Source organism: Triturus cristatus, chromosome 4_1, assembly GCF_964204655.1.
Source record: "Triturus cristatus chromosome 4_1, aTriCri1.1, whole genome shotgun sequence".
Classification (NCBI taxonomy): Eukaryota; Metazoa; Chordata; class Amphibia; order Caudata; family Salamandridae; genus Triturus; species Triturus cristatus.
This window is the reverse complement of record NC_140585.1, coordinates 22,009,208-22,028,662: the sequence shown is the minus strand read 5'-3', so window position 1 is coordinate 22,028,662 and position 19,455 is coordinate 22,009,208. Positions and strand designations below refer to the sequence as shown.

The following is a 19,455-nucleotide window of genomic DNA, read 5'->3' as shown; positions in this document are numbered from 1 at the left end:
AGTCAAGTCACCCCATCCTGGATTCCCCTGGGTGTCTAGTTTTCAAAAATGTATAGGTTTGCTAGGTTTCCCAAGGTGCCCGCAGAGCTAGGGTTAAAAAACTACAGCTAGGCACTTTGCCAAAAAAGGGTCATTTTTCACTGCGAAATTGAGGTGTGACCACGTTGCGTTTTGCGCCGTTTCTTGTCACAGACACTAGACCGACCCACACAAGTGAGGTACCATTTTTCTCGTAAGACTTTGGGGAATGCGGCGTAGGTGGAAATTTGTGGATCCACGCAGATTCCAGAACTTTCCACCACAGAAATGCAGGGAAAATGTGTTTTTTTGGACACTTTTTTAGGTTTGCAAAGGATTCTGGGTAACAGACCCTGATGGGAGGCAGTCAAGTCACCCCATCCTGGTTTCCCCTGGGTGTCTAGTTTTCAAAAATGTATAGGTTTGCTAGATCTCCAAAGGTGCCCACAGAGCTAGGGTTCAAAAACTACAGCTATGCACTTTGCCAAAAAAGGGTCATTTTTCACTGCGAAATTGAGGTGTGACCATGTTGCGTTTTGCGCCATTTCCTGTCGCGGGCAGTAGGCCGACCCGCACAAGTGAGGTACCATTTTTCTCGTAAGACTTTGGGGAACGCGAGGTGGGTGGAAATTTGTGGATCCACGCAGATTCCGGAACTTTCCACCACAGAAATATGGGGAAAATATGGTTTTTTGGACAATGTTTTAGATTTGCAAGGGATTCTGGGTAACAGACCCTGGTGGGAGGCAGTCAAGTCACCCCATCCTGGATTCCCCTGGATGTCTAGTTTTCAAAAATGTATAGGTTTGCTAGGTTTCCCAAGGTGCCCGCAGAGCTAGGGTTCAAAAACTACAGCTAGGCACTTTGCCAAAAAAGGGTCATTTTTCACTGCGAAATTGAGGTGTGACTACGTTGCGTTTTGTGCCGTTTCCTGTCACAGACACTAGACCGACCCGCACAAGTGAGGTACCATTTTACTCGTAAGACTTTGGGGAATGCGGCGTATGTGGAAATTTGTGGATCCACGCAGATTCCATAACTTTCCACCACAGAAATATTGGGGAAAATGTTGTTTTTTGGATACTCTTTTAGGTTTGCAAGGGATTTTGGGTAACAGAACCTGGTGGCAGGCAGTCAAGTCACCCCATCCTGGATTCCCCTTGGTGTCTAGTTTTCAAAAATGTATAGGTTTGCAACATTTCACTAGTTGCCGGCAGAGCTAGTGTTCAAAAACTACAGCTAGACACTTTGCCAAAAAAGGGTCATTTTTCACTGCGAAATTGAGATGTGACCACGTTGCGTTTTGCACCGTTTCCTGTCGCGGGCACTAGGCCGACCCGCAGAAGTGATGTACTATTTTTCTCGTAAGACTTTGGGGAACGCGGGGTGGGTCGAAATTTGTGGATCCATGCAGATTCCGGAACTTTCCACCACAGAAATGTGAAAATATGTTTTTTTGGAGAATTTTGTTAGGTTTGCAAGGGATTCTGGGTAACAGACCCTGGTGGGAGGCAGTCAAGTCAACCCATCATGGATTCCCCTGGGTGTCTAGTTTTAAAAAATGTATAGGTTTGCTAGGTTTCCCATGGTGCCCGCAGAGCTAGGGTTAAAAAACTACAGCTAGGCACTTTGCCAAAAAAGGGTCATTTTTTTACTGCGAAATTGAGGTGTGACCACATTGCGTTTTGTGCTGTTTCCTGTCACAGACACTAGACCGACCCGCACAAGTGAGGTACCATTTTTCTGGTAAGACTTTGGGGAATGCGGCGTAGGTGGAAATTTGTGGATCCACGCAGATTCCAGAACTTTCCACCACAGAAATGCGGGGAAAATGTGGTTTTTTGGACACTTTTTTAGGTTTGCAAAGGATTCTGGGTAACAGACCCTGGTGGGAGGCAGTCAAGTCACCCCATCCTGGTTTCCCCTGGGTGTCTAGTTTTCAAAAAATGTATAGGTTTGCTAGGTTTCCCAAGGTGCCCACAGAGCTAGGGTTAAAAAACTACAGCTATGCACTTTGCCAAAAAAGGGTCATTTTTCACTGCGAAATTGAGGTGTGACCATGTTGCGTTTTGCGCCATTTTCTGTCGCGGGCAGTAGGCCGACCCGCACAAGTGAGGTACCATTTTTCTCGTAAGACTTTGGGGAACGCGAGGTGGGTGGAAATTTGTGGATCCACGCAGATTCCGGAACTTTCCACCACAGAAATATGGGGAAAATATGGTTTTTTGGACAATTTTTTAGATTTGCAAGGGATTCTGGGTAACAGACCCTGGTGGGAGGCAGTCAAGTCACCCCATCCTGGATTCCCCTGGGTGTCTAGTTTTCAAAAATGTATAGGTTTGCTAGGTTTCCCAAGGTGCCCGCAGAGCTAGGGTTCAAAAACTACAGCTAGGCACTTTGCCAAAAAAGGGTCATTTTTCACTGCGAAATTGAGGTGTGACCATGTTGCGTTTTGCGCCATTTCCTGTCGCGGGCAGTAGGCCGACCCGCACAAGTGAGGTACCGTTTTTCTCGTAAGACTTTGGTGAACGCGGGGTGGGTGGAAATTTGTGGATCCACGCAGATTCCGGAACTTTCCACCACAGAAATGTTGGGAAAATATGTTTTTTTGGACAATTGTTTAGATTTGCAAGGGATTCTGGGTAATAGACCCTGGTGGGAGACCGTCAAGTCACCCCATTATGAATTCCCCTGGCTGTCTAGTGTTCAAAAATGTATAGGTTTGCTAGGTTTCCCAAGGTGCCCGCAGAGCTAGGGTTAAAAAACTACAGCTAGGCACTTTGCCAAAAAAGGGTCATTTTTTTACTGCGAAATTGAGGTGTGACCACATTGCGTTTTGTGCTGTTTCCTGTCACAGACACTAGACCGACCCGCACAAGTGAGGTACCATTTTTCTGGTAAGACTTTGGGGAATGCGGCGTAGGTGGAAATTTGTGGATCCACGCAGATTCCAGAACTTTCCACCACAGAAATGCGGGGAAAATGTGGTTTTTTGGACACTTTTTTAGGTTTGCAAGGGATTCTGGGTAACAGAACCTGGTGGGAGGCAGTCAAGTCACCCCATCCTGGATTCCTCTGGGTATCTAGTTTTAAAAAATGTATAGGTTTGCTAGGTTTCCCAAGGTGCCCGCAGAGCTAGGGTTAAAAAACTACAGCTAGGCACTTTGCCAAAAAAGGGTCATTTTTCACTGCGAAATTGAGGTGTGACCACGTTGCGTTTTGCGCCATTTCCTGTCACAGACACTAGACCGACCCACACAAGTGAGGTACCGTTTTTCTCGTAAGACTTTGGGGAACGCGGGGTGGGTGGAAATTTGTGGATCCACGCAGATTCCGGAACTTTCCACCACAGAAATGTTGGGAAAATATGTTTTTTTGGACTATTGTTTAGATTTGCAAGGGATTCTGGGTAACAGACCCTGGTGGGAGACCGTCAAGTCACCCCATTATAAATTCCCCTGGCTGTCTAGTGTTCAAAAATGTATAGGTTTGCTAGGTTTCCCAAGGTGCCCGCAGAGCTAGGGTTCAAAAACTACAGCAAGGCACTTTGCCAAAAAAGGGTCATTTTTCACTGCGAAATTGAGGTGTGACCACGTTGCGTTTTGCGCCGTTTCCTGTCGCGGGCACTAGGCCGACCTGCACAAGTGAGGTACTATTTTTCTCATAAGATTTTGGGGAACGCGGGGTGAGTGGAAATTTGTGGGTCCACGCAGATTCCGGAACTTTCCACCACAGAAATGTGTGGAAAATGTGTTTTTTTGACAATTTTTTAGGTTTGCAAGGGATTCTGGGTAACAGAACCTGGTGGGAGGCAGTCAAGTCACCCCATCCTGGATTCCCCTGGGTATCTAGTTTTAAAAAATGTATAGGTTTGCTAGGTTTCCTAAGGTGCCCGCAGAGCTAGGGTTAAAAAACTACAGCTAGGCACTTTGCCAAAAAAGGGTCATTTTTCACTGCGAAATTGAGGTGTGACCACGTTGCGTTTTGCGCCGTTTCTTGTCACAGACACTAGACCGACCCACACAAGTGAGGTACCATTTTTCTCGTAAGACTTTGGGGAATGCGGCGTAGGTGGAAATTTGTGGATCCACGCAGATTCCAGAACTTTCCACCACAGAAATGCGGGGAAAATGTGTTTTTTTGGACACTTTTTTAGGTTTGCAAAGGATTCTGGGTAACAGACCCTGATGGGAGGCAGTCAAGTCACCCCATCCTGGTTTCCCCTGGGTGTCTAGTTTTCAAAAATTTATAGGTTTGCTAGATTTCCAAAGGTGCCCACAGAGCTAGGGTTAAAAAACTACAGCTATGCACTTTGCCAAAAAAGGGTCATTTTTCACTGCGAAATTGAGGTGTGACCATGTTGCGTTTTGCGCCATTTCCTGTCGCGGGCAGTAGGCCGACCCGCACAAGTGAGGTACCATTTTTCTCGTAAGACTTTGGGGAACGCGAGGTGGGTGGAAATTTGTGGATCCACGCAGATTCCGGAACTTTCCACCACAGAAATATGGGGAAAATATGGTTTTTTGGACAATTTTTTAGATTTGCAAGGGATTCTGGGTAACAGACCCTGGTGGGAGGCAGTCAAGTCACCCCATCCTGGATTCCCCTGGGTGTCTAGTTTTCAAAAATGTATAGGTTTGCTAGGTTTCCCAAGGTGCCCGCAGAGCTAGGGTTAAAAAACTACAGCTAGGCACTTTGCCAAAAAAGGGTCATTTTTCACTGCGAAATTGAGGTGTGACCACGTTGCGTTTTGCACCGTTTCTTGTCACAGACACTAGACCGACCCACACAAGTGAGGTACCATTTTTCTCGTAAGACTTTGGGGAATGCGGCGTAGGTGGAAATTTGTGGATCCACGCAGATTCCAGAACTTTCCACCACAGAAATGCAGGGAAAATGTGTTTTTTTGGACACTTTTTTAGGTTTGCAAAGGATTCTGGGTAACAGACCCTGATGGGAGGCAGTCAAGTCACCCCATCCTGGTTTCCCCTGGGTGTCTAGTTTTCAAAAATGTATAGGTTTGCTAGATCTCCAAAGGTGCCCACAGAGCTAGGGTTCAAAAACTACAGCTATGCACTTTGCCAAAAAAGGGTCATTTTTCACTGCGAAATTGAGGTGTGACCATGTTGCGTTTTGCGCCATTTCCTGTCGCGGGCAGTAGGCCGACCCGCACAAGTGAGGTACCATTTTTCTCGTAAGACTTTGGGGAACGCGAGGTGGGTGGAAATTTGTGGATCCACGCAGATTCCGGAACTTTCCACCACAGAAATATGGGGAAAATATGGTTTTTTGGACAATGTTTTAGATTTGCAAGGGATTCTGGGAAACAGACCCTGGTGGGAGGCAGTCAAGTCACCCCATCCTGGATTCCCCTGGATGTCTAGTTTTCAAAAATGTATAGGTTTGCTAGGTTTCCCAAGGTGCCCGCAGAGCTAGGGTTCAAAAACTACAGCTAGGCACTTTGCCAAAAAAGGGTCATTTTTCACTGCGAAATTGAGGTGTGACTACGTTGCGTTTTGTGCCGTTTCCTGTCACAGACACTAGACCGACCCGCACAAGTGAGGTACCATTTTACTCGTAAGACTTTGGGGAATGCGGCGTATGTGGAAATTTGTGGATCCACGCAGATTCCATAACTTTCCACCACAGAAATATTGGGGAAAATGTTGTTTTTTGGATACTCTTTTAGGTTTGCAAGGGATTTTGGGTAACAGAACCTGGTGGCAGGCAGTCAAGTCACCCCATCCTGGATTCCCCTTGGTGTCTAGTTTTCAAAAATGTATAGGTTTGCAACATTTCACTAGTTGCCGGCAGAGCTAGTGTTCAAAAACTACAGCTAGACACTTTGCAAAAAAAGGGTACATTTTCATTGTGAAAATGTGGTGTGTTCACGTTGGGTTTTGAGCCATTTCCTGATGTGGGCACTATGCCTACCCACACAAGTGAGGTACCATTTTTATTGGGAGACTTGGGGTAATTCAGATTTGTAAAGCAACTGTTATTACCTATTGATTTTTGATGCATTTGTGCCTTCCAAATGAAAGACTTTGTGTAAAAAAGAAGTCATTTTGAAAAATGGCCGCTAATTCTCATGCTAGTATGAGTATTCCCAATTTCGAAAATGTGCAAATATGTCCTGTTTCTAAATTCTGTAATTTGTTCCCATTTCAAAAATACATAGGTGTCTTTCATACCGATTTTTCCATGTATACATTTTCCCACAATAATTGCTATATGCCCGTAACATAATAAAAAACCATTGCAAGTTGCTGCTCAGTTTTTGACTCTGGGTTCGTCGGGTTCTTGGTGAATCTACAAGTCCTATATATCCCCACAACCAGGAAGGTCCAGTGGATGTAACGGTATATTGCTTTATAAGAGATGTCATAATTAGAAGAAGTCACAGGTAAAAACGTTGACTCAAAAGGCTGTTTTTTTCATCTAATTTTCATTTTTTCCTATATTCAACTGTTAATTTCTATAAAGAAACCTTGATGGATCTACACAAATGACCCCTTGCTGAATTTAGAATTTTGTCTACTTTGCAAAAATGTATAGCTTTCCAGGATCCATTATTGCTTTCAGACCCATTTCTACCTTTAACTGGAAGGAGGTTGAAAGCACAAAAAATAGCAAAAATAGGCTATGTCCCAGAAAAATGCCAAAACTGTGTGAAAAATGTTGGTTATCTGACAAATGTCTGTCGTTCCCTAAAAGCTGTGAAAATGGTGATTCCAGCCCCACAAACCCTTTTTTGATACCATTTGCAGAGAAAAACGCTTTCATTTGCAGCCCTCTTTTTCCATTTATCCCCAAAAAATAAATTTGCTGTATTTTGCCTAATTTCTGGGACCCCTCCAGGGTAATCCACAAACCCTGGGAACCTTTAGAATCCCCATGATGTTGGAAAAAAAAGACGCATATTTGGCGTGGATACCTTATGTGGTCAAAAAGTTACAGGGGCCTAAGCGCGCTCTACCCCAAATAGTCCAAAAAAGGCTTAGCACAGGGGGGGAAAAGGCCTTATTTACAGTCCAAGCATGTGTACATAGCTCTCCTCCAAGAAACCCACGTTGATGCCAAAGAGTCTGAAAAATTACGTAGACTGGGTGGGTCGAGTTATACACAGCAGCATACAGAAGAGACTGGTTGTGGTAAGTGCAGACCTACCAGTACAGTGCTTGCTTGGCAATGATCTAGAGACTTCAGCCTGGGCTGAAGTAGAGCTCAGGACACATGCAGAAATGTTAGGGATCCCTGCTCATGACTTTGCTGTTACTAGGTCACAGGCCAAAATGGATTCTGTAATAATGGACCAGGTGACTCCCAAGAGGAGGAGCAGTAGGGTTAAGGCAGTGCCTTCCCACCGGACTCAGAATGCAGGTCAGTCTCCTCATGGAGATGATCTTGAGCCTGAAAAAGGAACTGTCCCAGAGGAGCTTGAACCTGATCAGGTTGAGTTCTTGGGGACAGGGGGCCCTTCCAGGTCTGATCTGAGCCATGAGCAGAAAACCTGCCCCTCTCTTGAACCCCTCAGAAAGCAAGCTGCTGATGAGGCTGCTGGGAATGCTAGTGGCACCCATAAAGTTTATTGAGATGATGGACTCCTTTACTCAGAGAGTAGAGACCCCAAGCCTGGTGTATCCAGGAGGTTGGTTATACCTCTGATGTTTAGGGGCTTCCTATTGACACTAGCCCATGATATTTCCCTAGCAGGACACCTGGGCCAGAACAAGACTTGGTACAGAATTGTCCCTCACTTTCACTGGCACCACATGTCTGAAGACCTAAAGAGTTTTGTCGCTCCTGTGTGACCTGCCAAGCCAGTGGCAAGGCAGGTGGAACCACAAAGGCCCCCCTGATACCACTACCTGTGGTTGGGGTTCCCTTTGGGTTGGGATTGACATTGTTGGTTCCATGGATCCTCAAAGAGCATCTGGGCACAGGTTTATACTGGTGGTGGTGGATCATGCAACCAGGTACCCAGAAGCAATTCCCCTAAGGACCACTACAGCACCTGTGGTGGCAAGAGCTCTCCTGAGTGTATTCTCAAGAGAAGGCTTTCCTAAGGAGGTAGTATCTGACAGGGATGCATACTTCATGTATAGTTACTTAACTGCTATGTGGAAGGAGTGTGGAGTGAACTACAAGTTCACTACACCCTACCACCCACAATGCAATGGTTTAGTTGAAGGGTTCAACAATACCTTAAAGGGCATGATTAAAGGACTCCCAGAAAATCTTAGGCGAAGATGGGACATACTCTTGCTCTGCCTTTTATTTGCATACAGGGAGGTGCCTCAAAAGGGGGTTGGTTACAGCCCTTTTGAACTTTTGTTTGGTCACCCTGCCAGGGGTCCATTGTGTCTGGTTAAGGAGTGATGGGAGTTACCTCTCAAGCCCCCCAAAAAGGACATAGTGGACTATGTACTTGGTCTCCGCTCCAGGACGACTGAGTATATGAAAAAGGCAACCAAAAACCTTGAGGCTAGTCAGGAATTACAAAAAGCCTGGCATGACCAAAAGGCTGTACTGACTGTCTACCAGCCAGGACAGAAAGTGTGGGTGTTGGAGCCTGTGGCCCCAGCAGCCCTAAAAGGACAAATGGAGTGGCACCCATACAATTGTTGAACAGAAAGGGGAGGTCACCTACTTGGTAGACCTTGGAACCCCTAGGAGTTCCCACAGGGTACTTCATGTCAACAGAATAAAACCATATGTTGACAGGGCAGACATGGGCTTGCTCATGGCTACTGATGAAGGACAAGAGGTAGTGAGTGACTCACTCCCTGACCTGCTTTCTCAGAACCCTGATGATGGGTCAGTTGATGTTGTAGCCTTGGCAGGCAGTCTCACTGCCCAGCAGCAAAGTGACTGCAGAAAACTTCTCAGCCAGTTCAGACATATGTTTTCGCTGACTCCAAGTCAGACCACCTGGTGCACTCATGAAGTGGACCCTGGGGACAGTCTGCCTGTGAAGAATAAGATCTACAGGTAACCTGACCATGTCAGGGACTGTATAAGGACAGAAATCCAAAAGATATTGGATTTGGGAGTGATTGAACCCTCAGTTAGCCCTTGGGTTAGTCCAGTAGTCCTGGTACCTAAACCTCACACCACATATGGCAAGAGAGAAATGAGGTTTTGTGTAGACTGCAGGGGTCTCCATGCAGTCACTAAGACTGATGCCCATCCCATTCCCAGGGCAGATGAGCTAATAGATACTTTGGCCTCAGCCAAGTTTCTAAGCAAATTTGACCTGACAGCTGGCTACTGGCAGATCAGACTAGCTGATGATGCAAAGCCAAAGACAGCATTTTCTACCCCTAGTGGGCACTATCAATTTGTGGTAATGCCCTTTGGTTTGAAGAATGCACCTGCCACTTTCCAAAGGTTGGTGACTCAAGTCCTTACAGGCTTGGAAGACTATAGTGCAGCATATCTAGATGATATTGCTGTCTTTAGCTCCACCTGGGAGGATCACCTGGTCCACCTGAGGAATGTTTTGGAGGCCCTGCAAAAAGCAGGCTTAACTATCAAGGCTACTAAGTGCCAGATAGGGCAGAGTCAGGTTGTGTACCTGGGCCACCTTGTAGGGGGAGGCCAGGTTCAACCATTGCAGAGCAAAACGGCAGACCTTAATGGACTGGATTGCTCCAACTACCCAGACTCAGGTGAGAGCCGTCTTAGGCCTGACTGGGTACTATAGAAGATTTGTCAAGGGGTATGGATCAATAGTGACACCCCTGAATGACTTAACCTCTAAGAAAATGCCCAAAAGGTTCAGTGGACAATTAACTGTCAAAAGGCATTTGATGACCTGAAGCAGGCCATGTGCACTGCTCCCATTCTGCAAAGTCCTGACTACTCTAAAAATGTCATTGTCCAAACAGATGCATCTGAGTTGGGGGTAGGGGCTGTACTGTCACAGTTGAATGATGAAGGTCATAATCAACCAGTAGCTTTCATAAGTAGAAGGCTGACCCCTAGAGAGAAACATTGGTCAGCCATTGAGAGGGAGGCCTTTGCTGTGGTTTGGGCTCTGAAGAAGTTGAGGCCATACTTATTTGGTACTCACTTAATTGTTCAGACAGACCATAAGGCGCTCTTATGGCTAAAACAGATGAAGGGTGAGAATCCCAAATTTCTCAGGTGGCCCATTTCCCTACAGGGGATGGACTATACAGTGGAACATAGACCTGGGAGTAACCATGCCAATGCAGATGGACTCTCCAGATATTTCCACTTAGAACATGAAGAGTCAACTGGTCAAGGTTCGTTTAATGTCCCTGCGTTTGGGGGGGGGGGGTTGTGTAGGAGAGTAGGATCTGCTTCACATGGTGTTTCACTGTTTTTCGACTTTAGTCTGGCTGGGACCCTGCTAATCAGGGCCCCAGCCTAGCTGCTTCCTCTCTAAAATGATTCCATGTACTTTAGGTACATTACAGATTAGATCTGAGGTGCCCTTCTAAGCCCCTAGTATATGGTATACTATGTACCCAGGGCATAGGTTCCCCAGAGGTCTACCAGGGGCTGAAGCATGTATTATGCCACCCCTGGAAAGCCACCCAAAATGACACCACAGGTCTGCTACTGCAGCCTGGGTAAGGTGGTGCATGCACCCCTTACTGGGATATAGGTTCACTATATCTCACCATATACCCACATATAAACCTATAAGTCACTCCTATGGCAGGCCTTATAAATCCTGAAGGCACAGTGCTTGGTTCCTATGTGAGAGGGTGCCCCTACATGAGCAGAGCCCCTTTGCAGTGTTCGGAGACCCTTCTCTGATGCTGTTGGTAGTGCAGCCTGACCATATACTCTTAAGTGCATTATAACCAAACGGTAAATGCTAACTTTGGACTGGCTGCACGGAAACATGTCATGTTTGGTGTCAAACACCTTGGAGTCATACCCCCATGCCAGTAACTGGTGTGGGAGTATGATCCCACCCTTCTAGAGGGAGAGACATGACAGCACTGGTATACCCGGTAGAAACTTAATAGAGCCCTGGCATCACAAAATGGATGCTGCAGCCACAGACACGGGTCTGGCCTCCTGGTGCTGATCGAAACTCCAGCAGGGGAGGCCTGGAAAATAGGTTTCCTGTCACAGGTAGGTGTAACCACCTCCCAGACAGGCTTATGTGTATTGGGGCTGGGTGGGAGCACTCTCTGAGTACTTTGAAGTCCTGCACTGGGGGCACATTTGGTGTCCCTGTGCATAGTCCAGCTCAAACCAGTTCAGGGGCTTCCAGCCCCTGCTCTGGCGTGAAACTGGACAAAGGAAATGGGTGTAGCCACCCCTCTTTCCAAACCCTCCAATAGGTGGGTCCCCAGAGTATGTCCAACCCCTTACCTTAGTATAAGTATGGGACCCCTGTCCTTAGGACTTTAGATTACCCTGGACGAAACTCTGAAGCTGAATCCTGGACCTTCGACACTCTGCTCAAGACCAGAGGACTGAAGAAATCTCCCTTGGGGTCAAGGAGTGATTCCCCTGCTTGGAAGGCACCAACGAAGCAATTTGCCGGTCTACATCATCGAAGCTCCCGCCGGACTCCGAAGTATTTGCCACCCAGGTAGAGGATTGCCAGACATCTCAGAGGCCGACCCGAGTCCCCAGCAAAGCTGAGACCCGCAGCCCTCGTGAGTAGCGTGGAACCGGAACTCCTGGTCACCGTGCATTTCTGCAAGTGCATTGACTTCTCGACGTCTCTTGAAGTCGTGCTTGGGCTTTGGGCTGACTTGTAGCCCCCACCTCGAGCACTGAATCCGCCGAGGATTGTCGGCCTGGTCATTCTGTGTGACCCGTGGGCTGCCATTTTGTGTTTCGTCTCGAGGTCCCTTCGTCGACTGGTGGGTCCTTGAGGGGGTAACTCTGATTTTCCTGGGGCTTTCCTGGTCGCTCCAGACGTGCCCTGACTCCCATCCAAGTGGTGAGTCCCACAGACCTTGCTGGTCTGCACCGAAGCATCTTTCTCGTTTCTGCGTGGGTTGCTGTTGCCAAGGATTGTTGTGTCCAATCCGGGCATCAACGCTGCAGCACTCGACCTCCTTCGTGGGACAGCTCGAATCCAGCTCCTGGTCGTCCTCAACGCCTCCTGGACTTCGTGGCTGAAGAGTCAAGGTTTCACCTCTTTCACCTGAAATCACCTGACATCGGTGGGTATCTGCTCATCGCCTTCCTCGTCACTGGCAAGTGACCCAGACTCTGTCCCCTCTGCTTTCAGGTTCTTCTCATCCAAGCTTGGATCTCTTCGGACACTTCACATCTTCATGACAGCAGCACTTCTTCGCCAGCTCCCACTGAAATCGATGACGCAACCCAACACCAAAAGACACCTATGCACCCGGCTTCCCTGGGTGAGGTAACACAAGTACTCCGGTGCTCCCATGGGTGCTAGCCCTAGAACTTCTTAAGTCCAAAAGGGTTTGGTCCTGACTCATTTCTAAGTGTCCCTAATCTTTGAAAATCTAACCGCGACTTTCCCCATAGAAGCTAACGGGAGCTCGCGGCTTTGTTCACACACTGCACACGGCCCCCGTGGGTCCCGTGTGTCAGTACCTTGGGTGGTTCCTTGGGGTCCCAGCGATTCTACAGGCTGTAGGCCTTGTGTCTAGTTAAGTCGTGCTTCTTATACCACTATTTTAGTATATTGTTTGGCTCGCCCCTAGGGCCTGACGTGTATTTGTGCTATTTTACTGTGATTATTGAAGTGTAATTTATGTGTTTTGACCTCTAGTCTCATAAAGAGACTAGGAGGGTGTGTTTAGTAATAAAGACATATATTTTATATATATACCTGGTGTGGGTATCTTTCATTTAGTGACTCAAGAGGTTATAGATTGGTAAAACAAGCTGCTTTACATTCCTTCAAGACTTAGCCTGAAGGCTGCTCTCCATAACTACCACTAGGACAGCTTTCAATAAAGGTTGTCTTTAATCTATAACCAATTAGGGGTTGTGTGGACTGATACAGGGTGCTCACTATAACTTATGGACAGCATATATCAGGCCAACTTTTCACATGTACCATCTATTAGCTCATCTTTATACGCTTCTGTGAAAAAAGATAGGAAAAGGAGTCATTGTAATACAGCTTGTCGGTAAGAGAGAAAACTGTCCCTCTCATTTAAGAAGGCCACCTTCTTATAATTATAATTGTCGGAGTCAAGGCTCCCAAAAACATTGAAAGCCAAAGCTTTCACAGCGTCTGTGATTTATCACCACAACCCACAATAGAAACAAGCATTGGTAATCCATCGGTTTCGCCTATGTGATGAATAAAGTACTGTTTTTATCAATTATGGTCCGGAAGAAGGAAAGAGCTCCCCGACAAATAACATGAAAGTGGAGAGGATGTGGTGCAGCAGCCAGAATTGCTGACTTGAGAGCTTGGGATCCTGGTTTGATTCTCAGCAGCGCTGCCCAACATCCTGTGATTCTATGCAAATAACTTAATCTCCCTGATGATAAATTGTTATATAAATATGTTGAAAGACTAAAAAGCAAAAAAGAGGCAAAAATAAATAGTTCCACTAAAGTGGATGTTAAAAGTATTTCAGCTACAGGAAACTGATAAGGGAAGCAAACGAGAAACACACATTGGTAAATGCAGGAATACATGCTACAGCCAATACAAATGGAGGAAAAGTAAGTAGCATGCACAGGAACCAATGAAAAGCCAGGAAAGAGAGGAGGTGGGCTCGAAGTCCCTTTAAAGTTTATATTAAAAACAATAGATTACTCAAGCACAGTGCAAGGGCTGTGCAGGTGAAAACCAAAATACGGGTCATGCAGGCAAGTGCAAGTCTCAAAAGACATTGACAAATGAGGCCGCTGTATTTCTAAACAACTCACATATAAACTAGGCAGATGTGATGAGATAGCACCATTTACCAGAATGAACATCAAAAGATCTCAAGCATCAGCACCATGGTTTAATGACTCATTAATAAAGGCCAAAAAAGAATGTAAACAGCTGGAGAGCAGGTGGCGGAAGGACTATTGCATTAAGATGAAGGAGGAATATAAAATAGAACTAAAAAAATACCACGCGCTTATTAAGAAAACAAGATGTGAGTTCTATACTGGGAAAATTGAAAGGGCCAGCAGCTCCTCCAAAGAAATGTTCTCCATACTAAAATCCCTCCTGTCTATTGAAAATCCAACTAACCCTATAACCTCCTCAGAGGAGTCCTGCAATAAAGTGGCTGATTCGTTTGCAGAAAAAGTAGCAAAAATATATGACACCTTTCCAGAAGAAGCACGTCAGGGCAGGAACCCAGACTGCAGACCAGACACTGCATTCAGGGGAGAAACCCTGGATGAATTCAAGGTGCCAGAGTTAGAAGAGCTAAAGTACATTGCTAGCGGAATCAAATCTGGATCTCAACTAGACCCAGCCTGCCCAGAGACCCTAATGCAGGGAGGAAACATCATTATGCTGCTTATCTCTGAGTTAATTGCACACTCCTTCCAACTAGGGGAAGTTCCCCATAAATGGAAGCAAGCAATAGTTCGCCAACTTAAAAAAAGCTGGGTTAGAAAACCTACGCCCCATCTCGCTACTGCCCTTCTTTGCTAAAATTGCAGAGAAAGTAACAAACAAGTAGCTAACTAATCACATCAACAAGAATGATCTATTACACCCCTCTCAATCAGGTTTCAGAGCGATGCACTCAACATGTGCTCTTGGCCACTGAAAAACTGAGACAATATGCGGATGAAGGACAGACAGCTGCACTGATTCTCTTGCATCTTAGTGCGGCTTTTGATACCATTTCCCACGGTCTCCTTCTTCAAAGATTAGAGGCATGCGGCGTGAGGGGCTCAGCTCTGCGCTGGATGACATCTTTCCTCTCTTCAAAGTGTTTCTAAGTCGCACAAAATACGCATATATCTAAGAGTATCCCTCGGTCACCGGGAGTCTCACAGGGATCCATCCTGAGCCTCACATTATTCAATCTATATGTGGGACCACTCGCAGAGCTAGTGGAAGGTCATAACGTGACCATTGTGTCATATGCTGACGACACTCAGCTAATTGTCACACTATCCCACAACCCGGAACAGACAGCCTATCAATTCTCCAAATATCTGGAGGAGGTAGCAGCTTGGATATCCAACCATTGTTTGAAGCTCAATGGAAGCAAAGCAGATGTGTTGATCGTGGAAGAGGCCCCCTCCATTTGGACATCGGCTTGGTGACCTGAGACGTTAGGCCAACTACCAACTCCGAATGAAGAATTAAAAAACCTAGGAGCATGCTTCGACTCCAAATTGACATTTGACAGCCAAATCCGGTATGTGACGGGGAAATGCTTTGGGACCCTTAAAGTCCTGAGAAAAATCATTGACCTGTTACCCATCAATGAAAGGAAAATGATAGTTCATGCCTTGTTCACCTCCCAGATGGATCATGGCAATGTTCTATATCTGGGTGCATCCAAAAAGGGCTGACAAAACTCCAATCGATACAAAACGCAGCAGCCCGCCCAGTGTTGAACCTCCAAAAAAGAACATCCACAACAAAAGCTCTGGCAAACCTGCACTGGCGACCGGTGGAGAAGGGAATTGTGTTTAAAGCAATGTGTTACTGTCACTGAAACCTGTCAAAGAAAGGTCTGAGGTATCTCCAACAACTGATTACATCCTAAACTCCAAGCCAAAACCTTAGATCCAAAGGCAGGGCCACTGTCACATGCCCCTAGATTTGTGCAGAGTCTCCACGCCGCTTCACTGAGAGTCTGCTAGCTAGCGCGGGGACACACCGGTGGTGTAATCAAGCGCTTTATAAACGGATAAATAAATAAATACATTTCTTCAACAATCTCCAAAGAATCTAAGCACAGACGGAATCTCTCCCATACATTGTGATAAGTTAGGTTAAGGTGATCCAACTTATCAACTGTACAGGCCAGAGAGGAAACAGAGAGAATAGTGTGTGATTGGGTGTAAATAACAACCAATCAAATCTCTCAACATTGTTCACATCGAATTACAGAAACCGATGTTCTGGACCAAGGAATTTACGTTAAAGATGCTAGAATTTACAAGTGATGCGGGCCAGAGAGGAAACCAATAAAATCACTTGTTGATTGGGTCTAAACAACATCCAATAAAAAGCTTCCATATTATTTGTACTGAATTCCCCATATCGTCAGTACTAAATTAGAATTGCCCATGTTATAGGAAAAAGATTGGACAATTGTGCAAACCCTACCATTTATCCGCCATCATTCAACCTAATGTGTCTCCTTCTTACAAGAAAACAGTACATGATGGAAAACAACCTAGTGAAAATAAATTCCCCAACAGTAGAGGATGTGGCCTTAGGGCCAGAGCCACCGACTTTGGAGCTGGGTAACCAGGTTCAAGCCTCAGCATTGGCTCCACATCTTGTGATTCTGGGCAAATCACTTAATCTCCCCTTGCCTACCAAAAATGAATGTGACCTTGTGCAACGTAACTAGTGCTCGTGTAAAGCGCTCCAATATCTTTGGTTGAGTTTGCGCTATATAAAAATCTGCAAAAAAAGCCACAGAATACAATACGGACTAGCCCACCCCTCCCCCCCCCCCCCCCCCCCCCGGCCAGTTCTACTCATTGGGGCAGATTTATGTTGTCTGGCGCATCTCTGCAAATCAGCAGGGATGAGCTAGGAAAGATGCGGCACGCAAGTTTACCCTTGCGCCACCCATGATGTGCTGGAGCAGAGTTTTCTGTTGAAAATGTATCGGGTTTTTTATTTAGAAGCTCCGGTTTTGTCTATATGTGTTTATTTTAAAATACTAATTTGTAATCAGTAATTATTCGTTTTGTGTGAAAAGTTTGATTAACCAACATGATTAACGAGAGAAAATTACACGTGGGAATGCATATATGTTGCTTAATAATAATGTGCGGGTTTTAATTAAATGAATGTTGCTAAATGTTGTTTGTTTTAAAGTGCAAACCGCTTTTGAAATAACGTGTACTAATGCTTATTTATGTTGCAGATGGCTAGCTAATTACATACACATAAGGGTATTAGTGGGAATTAACACTGTTTAATCATTGCGATGATTTAGTAATATTGTTTGTATTTCTTTCGATTAAGATGGTTCGTTTGGCCTAAGAGAAAATGGCTGCCGTTTATAGCCTGCACTCGAGTGATCGAATTTTGATGAGAGGCCTTGTTGAAAGTCATCTGACTATGGCTTCTGCTGGAGTTTTGAAAGTTTCCATGATGACAGCGACTCCAGGCAAATGTCCAAGTAACCTTGGAGGAAAGAGAGCCACAATGAACTTTGTGAATACAGTGGTGGTTTTCTGATGATTCCGAGGAAGAACATTTGTGAAAGTTACATTTGCAAACTCGAGTTTGTTTCCTTCTTCGGTTTTTTTCATTTTTGTGATTTTTTCTGAGCGGAGATTTTCCTAGATGTTGCAAGTGACATCCTTTCCTGCTCGCTCTGCTCAGCGGCTCAACGGAAATTCAAAATATTTTATGTTACTTTATTTTGTTAATTTCAGTATAAATATTACTAGACTAGAGAGGCTGTTGGTCACTTCTTCCTGAACCTATGCTCAAGGGGATCGATGCTGTCGGAGCGGACGGTGACTCTTCATGGCGGCTTGAGAGACTTTAATTTGTTGCCGTGAGACCTGTCCTGACTTAGAAACGACATTTAGCTAGAATAGCTAATTATGAGAATAATGATTTGCTAATGAATAATTTTTCTATTTGAACTAATTTTAGATAAAATTACCTTATGTTTGAATTACCGTGTCGATTGATTATTTTTGTCAGTTATTGAGTTCCTTATTGTGACTATTATTGTTTAGATAATGATTCAAAGCAATATCATTTAGATTGCATTGACCTCATTCCAGATATAGGGTATTTAGGAGTTTCTCTCAGTTCAGTACGGATAGAGTAATAGAATATATGTTGTAAAATGGGCCCAAGCGTATGATGAGTGTATGTGCGTGTATCTGTGAAATTATTCTATCTGTGGAAGAAGGGAGAATATGTATACTCTAATCTGGATCAATTTCCTGGTAGCAGAATTTGATGGTTTTGATTATTGTTTTGATTAGATTGCTTGTACATTGGCTTATTGATTGTTGATTATTGATTAATGTTGGTATATGTACTAATACTATATGTTGGAATCGTCGTGTTGAGTTTTATGTAGTGCTTCTGGAATTTGGAAGCTGGTAGCAGTTCCGTAGTAGGGCAGAGGGAAGTATACTGCTCTCGGAAAAGACGGGATTGTTGGAATTACCTGTATGTATGCAGGAAAAACGTGTGACAATTGAAGTTGCGCGTCACATTGTCTGGGTTCGGAATCAGTGACATCGTCGTGTGTTACTATTAGGGATATATTTCAGTATAAGAGGAGTGTGTATGGTAGTGAAGGTTATCTGTGAAACTCTGGTCTTAAGTCCCAGGGATCCGTAAGGTTTGCCGTTAAAGCTTATCACTGGAGAAGTAATAGGTGTTCTCTGAGCTTGTTTGAAGAACTGAACAGAGGTAAACACTGTTTGGTTAATGTGTGTTATAATTCTGTAGTAGGGCAGACTGTTCGCTGTTCTCGGGAAAAGCAGGATTCTGTGTGTATGTACTACATTTTCTTGTATGAAAGTGCGTGAATGTATGAGCATTTAATTGATTGTAAGACTCCTTGGAACAGTCCAAGAGGAAACAGTTAATGGATGCATGTTAGAAGGGCAGAGTAGAGGGATGTGCTACTGTGTCAACGAGAGTATAAATTCCGTAGTAGAGCAGAGGTAAGCGCTGTTCTAGAGAAAAGCGGGATTCTTGTGAGAGATTTTCTTTACTATTCTGTGGTTAGCGAAGCAGACAATGGAGATGTGTATATGTTGTAACTAATAGAATTTGTGAAAACCAAAATCTACTGAAGAGATTTTGTAAAGGAGGGGTAGTCGAGTGACAGGAGACAAGAGTGAGAAACTGCAGCGACTGCTGACGTAAGAAAGACCGCGCTCTGATTGGATAGTGAATCAGAACAGTGCTCGCGCTGGGATTGGTGCGTTAGTGTGAGCCGCGCAAGGATTGGAAAGAGTCACTCTATACTCTGGTGACATAGACGCTCCAGGATTGGTGCGTTGGTTTAAGTCGCGCTGTTATTGGACAGAAAAATCGTACTGCATAGTTGCGTTACGGAAGGGATTAGAAAATTTTGGTAAACGCAGAAATGTATTACCAAGAAGAGAAAAAGAAGAAATCCTTGTTCGGAAAAATTAAGAAATGGTTTGACAAGGATAAAGATATTAAAACAAGAGAAGGTGAATTGTTACCTCCAACGAAAACGCCTGCATCCTTCATGGTTGCGAAATATCGGTATCATACCTGTATATGGTTGGAGAACTGGGCTAGGTACACTAAGGAAGATGGTGTTTTAGCATTCCCAGAACATGGTT

At 45.1% G+C, this 19,455-nt stretch overlaps 1 long non-coding RNA gene across 1 annotated transcript in view; it reads left to right on the top strand.

Annotated features, from left to right (window-relative positions):
* Window positions 1–17,787, top strand: part of LOC146839345 (uncharacterized) — a 52,349-nt gene extending 34,562 nt beyond the window's left edge. Inside the window, exon 4 of the long non-coding RNA XR_014981062.1 lies at window positions 17,126–17,787. This is a non-coding gene — a long non-coding RNA (uncharacterized LOC146839345). The remainder of the gene's footprint in view (window positions 1–17,125) is intronic.
* The last annotated feature ends 1,668 nt before the right edge of the window (window positions 17,788–19,455 follow it).